Source organism: Panthera onca, chromosome C1 (genome assembly GCF_046562875.1).
Source record: "Panthera onca isolate mPanOnc1 chromosome C1, mPanOnc1 haplotype 2, whole genome shotgun sequence".
In the NCBI taxonomy this organism is placed as follows: Eukaryota; Metazoa; Chordata; class Mammalia; order Carnivora; family Felidae; genus Panthera; species Panthera onca.
Genome location: NC_138346.1, coordinates 64,371,716 through 64,382,890, shown reverse-complemented (window position 1 = coordinate 64,382,890; position 11,175 = coordinate 64,371,716). Strand labels below are relative to the sequence as shown.

Genomic DNA, 11,175 nt, shown 5'->3' with positions numbered 1-11,175 from the left:
AGAGCCACAATCCCTTAGTAGTTGACTCCAAACAAACCAGAGCAACATATATTTTACAATTTAAAAACATAACTCTTGGGGCACCTGGGTGGCTCAGTCGGTTAAGCGTCCAACTTCAGCTCAGGTCATGATCTCATGGTTCATGAGTTCAAGCCCTGCATCAGGCTCTGTGCTGACAGCCCAGAGCCTGGGGTCTGCCTCAGATTCTGTGTCTCCCTCTCTGCCCTCCCCACTTGGGTGCTCTATCTCTCTCTCTTTCTCTCTCAAAAATAAATAAACATTAAAAAATTAAAAAAAAACATAACTCTTAGCCCCAGATTCTCAACCTTTTATTGCTCTGAATGAAGGAATGGAATGTTCACACAAATCCCGCCCCCCCCCCCAATCTGAGTAGTTGTCATCACAGATAGTAATTGCTATTTTTCTTTTGCAAACCACATAAATAATGGAATCTTCTCTCCTACTTAGAGTCCAGGAGCAGAGAAAGGCCCAGCCAAGGAAGAAGTTAGTAGGAATTCCAGGAGGTGCAAGAGAAAAGATCACTCAAATGGAGGGAATGAGAATGGAGGTGCCAGGTAGAAGAGGGGCGGTAGAGCGAGGTGGACCCTGGCAGCAAACACCATGCTCCTCACACACCTATTTCTGCCAGAAAGTGTGCTTTTTAGGGGAAATCTAGTTACAGTGAATACCAAGGGCAGCTTGTAATCTGAATAGAGAGAATATCCAAGTGCATGATCGTATTCTTGTAATGCTATTTTTGTCTTAGATAAAACCACACACACATTCATATGAATACAAAGAATCAAGATACCAATCATGTTACCATGGCAACTTCATTCTGAAATATTTTCCTTCTGTATTAATTAAACCAAGGCTATAAACATAATAAAAAATGAAAGACCAAAGACAATTAAAGGGCATACCCATGTTAGCTTGACAGACTGTGTCCATGTGTTGTGCTATTCCAAAAAATGAAGCATTCCCTTCTCAGGAATCTGAGGACCCAATGATTTCTAGGCTGAAGTAGTTTGATTGCATTTGAATGCCTGAGGAAAATGTATATTCTGTTATATTTTAAAAGGAGTTTCAGTTGTTCTGTTTACCTACAGAAAATGCCCAGTTACCACTTTCTTCATTAGTACTAGTAAATCTCAATTTTTTTGGAAATAAAGGTTCTCTCTACCAGGGTCCCCAGGACCCTCAATTTTAGCCTTATTATCATTACTGAGTGACCATTTCTCCTATACCGCTCATGTTCTATCAGACTCCAAATATTGTTGCCTTTGCTTTTTGAAGATTCTTGCATCTGCTCTCCTTTTTTTACACTTTATAATTGCTTTTAACATTTATTCATTTTTGAGAGACTGAGAACGAGTGGGAAAGAGGCAGAAAGAGAGAGAGGGAGGAGACAGAATCCAAAGCAGGCTCCAGGCTCTGAGCTGTCAGCACAGAGCCCAACGTGGGGCTCGAACTCACAAACCATGAGAGCATGACATGAGCCGAAGTCAGACGCTAAACTGACTGAGTCACACAGGCACCCTGCATCTGCTCTCCTTTTTGTTCCCACTGCCATAGCCCTTCATTCATCAGACCCATGATAATCATATCCTGTTTTTCAATTCTTTATTTTTCAGTATTTATCAGACTTCTTCATTATTAGAGTTTTCTTTCCTTGGGAACAACAACCAATCCAAACCTATAATTGTATTTTCTTTCAGCCTTTCCATGTTTAAACATTTTTAAAAAATTATTTTTAGAGAGAGAGCATGAGTGAGGGAGAGGCAGAGGGAGGGAGGGGGGGAGAGAGAGAGAGAGAGAGAGAGAGAGAGAGAGAGAGAGAGAGAATCTTAAGCAGGCTCCATGTTCAGCATGGAGCCCAATGTAGGGCTCAACCCCATGACCCTGGGATCATGACCTGAGCTGAAATCAAGAGTCTAACGCTCAACCGACTGAGCCACTCAGGCATCCTAAGCCTTTCCATGTTTAAAGCTTGTTCTTGCCCGGGTAGCTCAGATGGTAGAGTATGAGACTCTAAAAGCTTATTCTTAAGCCAGTCTTCTCTAGCCTCCTCCATATTCCATCATTGATATCATCATCATCATCATCATCATCATCATCTTCATCATCATCATCACCTCTGTTATTAATTTTTTTCTTCATGTGACTCAGATTTTGGCTTTGAACTAACAAGGCATCAGTTTGGGAATATACTTTTCAAATTGGATATGGAGGAATTATAACCCAAAGCCTTTTTCCTGAGAAGAAATAAAAACTTATAACAAAAATTGAGTGCAACAGATGTGGCAGAAGGCATCTAATAGTTTTTGCAGGCAAAACTGTCAGCGTGTAGGTAACTCAAGAGCTAATAGAAAGAGATGATTCAGTGATATTTAAGAAGAACTCTGTGTCAGAATAAGGTCTACATGTTTGTTTGTTTATTTTCTAGAGAGGGGGTGCAAGTAAACAAGCAGCAGAGGGGGGGAGAAAAAAAAGGGAGAGAGAGAGAAAGACAGGAATGGGGCTCACCCAAAGTGGGGCTTGTGTTTACCTTAAGTGGGGCTGGAGTTCACCTGATGTGGGTGGGACTTGAACTCAGGAACCATGAAATCACACATGACCTGAGCTGAAGTCAGATGCTTAATGACTGAGCCTCCCAGATGCCCCAAGGTCTACATGTTTTTAAATTTAGGTTCAAATGATCTTCTCTAATTCATTGTTGTAGTCATGATCTTGACTTTGCAGTTTTCCTTACTTATTTCAAAGTCTTCCCAAACCAAATAAAGGCAAACCAAAGACTTTGCAAACCAAATAAAGGCAAAAGACATCTATGATACTATAATATGATTCATCAAGAATAGCAATTAAACCACCCTCCACATATTTGATGGTCAGGCTTTGAGGACTCTGGGGGCAGGTCTTTATTTTTTTGCATGCTGGGAGCTTTTGAAGTTTTTGACAGGTAATTGTTATTTCAAGAGGCAGACAAGTGCTAAACTTTGAATCCCATTATAGAAAATTCTCAATTGTCAACAATCAGATGATCATTTTCAAATATATAATCACTTTTTTTTACAAAGCAGTCAGAGTAATCTTTTTTTAAAAGTTTTTTAATGTCTTTATTTTTGAGAGAGAGAGAGAGACAAACAGTGAGCAGGGGAGAGGCAGAGAGAGAAGGAGACAGAATCCAAAGCAGGCTCCAGGCTCTGAGCTGTCAGCACAGAGTCCAATACGGGGCTCAAACCCATCAGCCGTGAGATCATGACCTGAGCCGAAGTGGATATTTAACCGACTAAGTCACCCAGGTGCCGCCAGATCTTTTTAATCTTTTAAAAACAGAAATATGCTCCTGTTATATCCCGTTTGAGTAAAGCATCAAGACTGAACTGGAATGCAGCACCCTCTCTACCACCTGCTGCCTCTTTCCCTCTGCTCTGGCTACTCTGGTCTTCTTTCGTTTCTTCCAATGAGGCAGACCTTAGAGCTCTTGTACACTGATTCCTCTGGTCTAACTCTTGACTTGGTTAGTGTTTACTCAAACTCCAGGTCTCAGCTAAAACATTACTTCTTCAGGGGTGCCTGAGTGGCTCAGCAGTTTGAGCGTCAGACTTCATTCAGCTCAGATCATGATCTTGCAGTTCATAAGTTCGAGCCCCACATCAGGCTTACTGCTATTTGTGCAGAGCCTGTTTCAGATCCTCTCTGCTCTCTCTCTCTCAAAAATAAAAATAAACATTTAAAATAATTATAATAAAATAAGATAAAATATTACTTCCTCAAAAGGAAGACTTTTGTCTTCCCTGACACCTCCTTCCCCAATCCAAATTAATGCACTGTATTTATATTGTCACATTATAGCTTGTACTCTTCCTTCAAATCCCTTAACACAAATCATACTTGTAGAATGTTGCACGATTCACAGAACAAAGTCTATTTCCTTGTATCATTCAGATTTTGTCAAAGAAATAGAACCACCCTAAATAATATCAAAAGTGAAATTTATTGTAGGGATTAGACCTTATGCAATTGTGGGTGCTGGTAAAGAAGTCTATGGAAGGCTGTTGCCTTGCCTCTGGTGGTGAGCCTGAAGTCTCCATAGACTCCATAGGTTTATAGGTTCAGCAATCAGGAAGAAACTCTAGGTATCAAATGGGGAGAGCAAGAACAAACAAGAAACCACGAGGACAACTGGAACCCACGTTCATCTCATACTACCTTTGTCTTAATCTGTTCAGGCTGCTATAATAAAATACCATAGATCAGGTAGCTTATGAGCAACAGAAATTTATTTCTCACAGTTCTGGAGGTTGGGAAGTCCAAGATCAAGGCACCAGCAGATTCAGTGTCTGCTGATCTGGTGAGAGCTCACTTCCTATTTCACAGATGTCATCTTATCTCTGTAAGTTCACTTGTTGGAGGGGATGAGGGAGCTCCCTGGGTTCTCTTTTATACTAATTATCTCCCAAAGTTTCATCTCCAAAAACTATCCTGTAGGGGCTTAGGGTTCAACATATGAATTTTAAGGGGGAGACAAACATTCAGTCTATAGCAACGTCCAATCTTGAGAATGTGGAAAACGTGCCAAAGAAGTCAGTACTCTTTGCTGTGGTGATGCACCTATGTCTGCCCTAGGACTCAGAGAAGCTGAAGAAGGAGACCAGGCAGGAGCAGCAGGGGCGGCAAGAGCTGCAGGCTGGCTGCCCGATGACAAAGTGAGCCGGCGGGTCAGTGAGGATGGGCATGAATTCAGCAGTGCGTGTCATTACACCAGCTTTTAGAGCTGCTGCTTCCCATTCCTCTCCCTTCCAAATCTTAAGATGATGTTTCTTGTGCCCAACACTAAACCAAAACCATACACGAAAGGAAGATTCTGAGAATCATGGTTTCAGTTTTAACTAAGTTGACACAGTACAAAACTACCCAATCCCTTATTAGTCTATAAGTTTCATGATACCAGGGAATATATGTTGTGCCCAGCACTTAGAATAACTTTCAATACACAGTAAGTCCTGAACAAATGTTTTAACAAACAAATTTTATTCTTATCTATGAACAAAAGGAATTTGTTCATTAAAAAAAATCATCGTTTGAATTACAACTTATTCAGGATTTAATTGTGGGTTGTAAATTGTAATTGTGAAATTAGCAAACTTTGAATATGATACTAATTTAGCAGTGCATTTAATACATTTAACCACTGATAGTAGCCTAATAATTGGTACAAACAAATCTGTAACTACCTCAAATTATTTTTGGGTATGTAGGAAAGTAAAATTAATTAATTTTAAAATGTCATCACAGGCAAAAGATGATATCCTTAATTATGACATGTGTACTTTTAAGAAATCAGAAAAAAAGTGACAATTCCTTAAAGCTTCTCAAGATGTAACTGATGGCAAAGGATGAGAGTAACTGCAGTCAACTCTTTAACACTCTATTTAAAATTAGCCTAAACTTCAACAATTGTGTTGAAATTTAGGAAACTTTGGTGCTACAGGGGATCAGAAAAACAGAAAGTAGCCACCCCTGTTTGAAGATTTTCTGGTACCTTCCAAAGAACTGAGATATGAAAGACTGACTGCCTCTCTCAATTTGACTATTGAAATCCCCAAGGATCTGGACATTCCCACCCAAAGCTGGTCTTTGGCACACTTATCTTTGGTCTTAAAAAATCAATGTTTGAGGGGCGCCTGGGTGGCTCAGTTGGTTAAGCAACTGACTTCAGCTCACGTCATGATCTCACGGTTCTTGGGTTTGAGCCCTGTGTCAGGCTCTATGCTGACAGCTTAGAGCCTGGAGCCTGCTTTGGATTCTGTGTCTCCCTCTCTCTCTGTCCCTCCCCTGCTGGTTCTCTGTCTCTCTCTGTCTCTCAAAAATAAATAAACATTAAAAAAAAGTCAATGTTTGACAACACTTGGATGACAACTACTGCTTAATTGTGCTTTGGTTTATAGGATGCATTGAAGCCTGTGAATGTACAATTCGCCATGGATGAAAAGTAGGTGATGTTTATTTTAGTAACATTTGGTATTTAATTTTAGAAAACTCCTCTAATTTTTTATGATGTGCTAGTGCAGTGATTAAGGAGAAAAAGCAATCAGTGGGATTTATCCAGTTTTAAAGACTTCAAAGAAATACTTTGGCATGTCAGTTTAAGCAGGTAAAGAAACTTTAGTAAAAGTAGCCTAGTAATGCACTTTGAATAGTTATATCCTCATTAGGCAAGTTCTAAAGAGAGAAAGACCCTGGGCATCATCAGGTTCAAATTGTGATTCATTTAATCTTTAATCACTCATTAATTCTGCAAATAATTTTTAGACTGTCTATTATATACTAAGCACAGGTTAGACCCTAGGCTTACAGCAATGTTAAACAGATAACATGCCTTGCCCTTATGGAACTTAAAGCCTAGTGGGTGATTCAATTAAAAAATAATTTCACAAATAACCATATAGTTATAATACAGGGTACAATGAGAGGGTCAACAAAGGGTAAAAATAAGTTTTGGGGTTTTTTTAGGCTGGGGCTCAGAGAAGGGCTTCTTGAAGAAATAATAGTTTATTTGCTTTCCCAGACACTTAATACACCAAAGTGGCAAAATTAAATGAAAATGTTTTAATGGACAGAGTTAGGCACTACCTCTAATTACTTCCATCCATCCATCCATCCATCCATCCATCCACCCATAAAATAGATCGAATATTTCTAAATAAATTATAAGAAAATTTAATTTAAAATTAGTTAATAATAATAAAGTGCTATATAGCCTAAAAGTAAAATGATCCGTAGCAGAAATCTATGTATCGTCAATGTTGTTCATCATATCGATATACTTTTAAAGTATAATTTCAATGGCTATAGAAAAAGCATTCTATAAAAAGAAAATGCTTAGTAAATTAGGAAAAAAAAGAAATTTCTTAAACTAATGACAGAAGGACATTTTTCAAGATCCTTCAATGAATATATTTAATAATAAAACTTAAAAAAGTCTCCATTAAAGTCTGGAGACCACAACTATTTGACACTTTCCTAAATGGCCTAGTCAATGCAATAAGAAAAGAAATAAGCAGTCTAAGGATTAGAGAATGTATTAGTTAGACTAAATATCACTCATTTTGTTGTGGCTTGGAAATTAAAAAGTTGACCACATTGTTCACTTCTGAAAGACAAATTAGTCATTATTTGCAAATAATATGCTAATCTTATCAAAATCCAAGGCAAGGAATGGAAAAACTAATTGAATAAATAAGATAATTAAATAGAATTTTTCCCAGTAAGATAAAAAGGCAAAATGAAAGAATTCAATAGTATTTTTATAGCACTTTTTTGCAAGAGCAGTGAAAATTATAAAATGTTAAGAAATTAAGTTTTCAAAAGTTAGACTTTCATAGAGAAATCATAAAACTTTTTTAAGAAGCATAATAAGAAACTTGAATAAATGAAGATTATTTTCAAGGATGAAAGGACACACTTTTATAAAGATATCTCCTTAAATTAAGCTCTAAATTTAATAAGTTCCAATATGAACCTGGAATACTTTCTTACACCATACACAAAAATAAACTCAAAATGGATTAAAGACTGAAATGTGAGACCTGAAACCATAAAACTCCTAGAAGAAAACGTAGGTAGTAACTTATCTGACATAGCCCACAGAAACATTTTTCTAGATATGTCACCTTTGGCAAGGGAAACAAGCAAAACTAAACTATTGAGACTACATCAAAATAAAAAAAAAAACTTTTGCACAGCAAAGGAAACCATTAATAAAACAAAAAGGCAATCTACTAAGTAGGAGAAGATATTTGCAAATTATCTATAAATGGTTAATATATATATGTATGATTAATATCCAAAATATATAAAGAACTTATATAACTCAACACCAACTACCTCAAATAAGGCAATTAAAAATGGGCAGAGGACCTGAATAGACATTTTCCCAAAGAAGATATAGAAATGGCCAACAGGCCCATGAAAAGATGCTCAACATCACTCATTATCAGGGAAATGCAAACCAAAACCATAATGAGATATCACCTCATACCAGTCACAATGCCTAGAATCAAAAAGACAAGAAATAACAAGAGTTGGTGAGGATATGGAAAAAAGAGAACCTTCATACACTGTTTCTGGGAATGCAAATGGGTGCAGCCACTGTGGAAAACATTATGGAGGTTCCTTAAAAAATTAAAAATAGAACAACCCTACGACCCAGCAATAACACTACTAGGAATTTATCCAAAGGATACAGGAGTGCTGATTCATCGGGGTACATGTATACCAATGTTTATAGCAGTGATTTCAACAATAGCCAAATTATGGAAAGAGCCTAAATGTCCATCCACTGATGAATGGATAAAGGAGATGTGGCTTACGTTTTTTTTTTTAATAATGAATGTGTCTTTATTTCTCTCCCAATTTTTAAACTGTGAACATTCTGTATTTGAGTCACAGCTTTTACTTCCAGATGACTTCTTCATTAGGTCTCAACTCCCTTTTAAACAACAAACTCCCGTTCTGGAAGGCAGGTTTTCATCGTTCTTTTTGTCTAGATAACATCCAAGGACAAATCCCACAGGCACAAGCATATGTACCCAGTGGTCACGAACAATCTGAATTACATTCATCATGAATGTTGTGGCTTTGTTGCCAAAAACGACCCTACAAACAAGACCTGCAGGGAGCCAAGCCTAGATGTGGTTTATATATACGATGGAAACTACTTGGCAATGAGAAAGAATGAAATCATGCCATTTGCAGCAATATAACTGGAGGGTATTATGCTAAGTGAAATAAGTTGGTCAGAGAAAGACAGATATCATATGGTTTCACTCATATGTGGAACTTGAGAAACTTAACAGAAGACCAAGGGTGAAGGGAAGGGGAAAAAAATAGTTACAGAGAGGGAGGGAAGCAAACCTTAAGAGACTCTTAAATACAGAGAACAAACTGAAAGTTGATGGGGGGGAGTGGGGGAGAGGGGAAAATGTGTGATGGGCATTGAGGAGGGCACTTGTTGGGATGAGCACTAGGTGTTGTGTGTAAGCGAGGAATCACAGGAATCTACCTCCAAAACCAAGAGCACACTGTTCACACTGTATGTTAGCCAATTTGACAATAAATTATATTAAAAAAAAAAAAAGAATGGGACTTTTGAAAAGGAATCATTAAAGTGGAAAATAATTTAAAAAGTAAAAAAAAAAAAAAAAAGAGATAGAAATATCATATGATCCAGTAATTCCACTCCTTGTATTTACCCCCCCAAAATGAAAACACTAATTCAAAAAGATACATGCACCCTCATGTTTATTGTAGCATTATTTACAATGGCCAAGATATGGAAGCAACCAAAATGTTCACTGATTAGGTGAATGGATAAAGAACAGGTGGTAAACATACACAATGGAATATTACTCAGCCTTAAAAAAAAAAAATGAGATCTGCCATTTGCAACAATACGCATGGACCTACAGGGTATTATGCTAAGTGAAATAAGTCCATCAGAGAAAGACAAATACTATATGATTTCACTCATGTGAAGTTTTGAAACAAAACAAATGAACAAAGAAAAAAGAGACAAACAAAACAACACTCGTAAATATAGAAAACAAAGTTGTGGTTGCCAAAGGCGAGATGGGTGGGAGGATGAAAGAAATAGATAAAAGGGATTAAGAGTATATTTACTGTGTGGAGCACTGAGTAATGAATAAAATTGTTGAATCACTATACTGTACACCTGAAACTAATATAATGCTGCATGTTAATTGTAAAATAACATGAAAATAAAAAAGAAAAGAAAATGTACATAAACTACAGGGCACCTGGGTGGCTCAGTTGGTTAAGCGTCTGACTCTTGATTTCGGCTCAGGTCATGATCTCACAGGTTTGTGAGTTTGAGCCTCACATCAGACTCCACACTGACAGTGCAGAGCCTGCTTGGGATTCTGTCTCTCCCTCTCTCTCTGCCCTTCCCCCACTTGCTCTGTCTATCAAAATAAATAAATAAACTTAAAAAATGTTTTTTTAAAAAAATAAAATGTCTATAAGCTACAATCCACTAACTCTATATCTCACATATACTCTAGAAAAATCCTATGTGCAAAAAGTAAACATCAAGGATGTTCATGGAAGCAGTGTTAATATTAGTAAATAAGAGGAAAAACTTCATGCCCATCAACAAGGAAATAAATAAATTAAATGTATTATATCTATGCAATCAATACTCAGTGGCAATTAAAAAGATCTTTAACCTGTAAATATCAATATAAATAGATCAAAAACAATGCTGAAAAAGAAAAGCAAGATATTGATAAATATGATATGCTATATATATATATATATAAGCCATATACAAAAGAAAACAATCCTTCATGTATTGTTATGCATATCTGTTATATATGCTTGGCATTTAAAAACATAGGAATATTATATATGTGCAGAAATGTATATACACACATTTTATGTAGTGATATATAAAACTACATGTAAATCTATTTGAGAATACATTGGAAGAAATTAGCACCTCAAACACATCAGAAGAGAGGGGTGTGGGGAACAGGGAGGGAATAACCATGGGAAATTTAAAGGAGACTGTCCTAGGGGCACCTGGGTGGCTCAGTCCCTTAGGTGTCCGACTTCGGCTTAGGTCATGATCTCACTGTTTGTGAGTTTGAACCCTGTGTCGGGGTCTGTGCTGACAGCTCAGAGCCTGGAGCCTGCTTCGGATTCTGTGTCTCCCTCTCTCTCTGCCCCTCCCCAACTTGCACTCTCTCTCATAAATAAATAAATAAATAAATAAATAAATACATACATACATACATACATACATACATACATACATAAATAGACTGACCTATATCTTTAGTTTGTTCTTTCTTTTTCTCTTTCTTTGTTTCTTTGTTTCTTTCTTTCTTTCTTTCCTTTCTTTCTTTTCTTTCTTTCTTTCTCCCCAGGGATAGAATTTAGTGATTCATCACTTACATATAACACCCAGTGCTCATCCCAACCAGTGTCCTCCTTAATGCCCCTTGCCCCTTTAGTCCTTCCCCCACCCAACACCCCACCAGCAACCCTCAATTTGTTCTCTGTATTTAAAAGTTTCTTGATGGCTCCCTGTTTTTATATTATTTTTGCTCCCCTTCCACTATGCTCTGTTTCTTAAATTCCACATGAGTG

The 11,175-nt window shown here is 37.3% G+C and overlaps 1 long non-coding RNA gene and 1 pseudogene across 1 annotated transcript in view; both read right to left on the bottom strand.

Moving 5' to 3' along the window:
* LOC132672631 (uncharacterized) overlaps positions 1-11,175 on the bottom strand; it is an 81,131-nt gene that overhangs the window by 27,729 nt on the left and 42,227 nt on the right. The gene's annotated exons all lie outside the window — the stretch shown is intronic.
* On the bottom strand, positions 8,437-8,702 carry LOC132672630 (NADH dehydrogenase [ubiquinone] 1 beta subcomplex subunit 1 pseudogene; annotated as a pseudogene).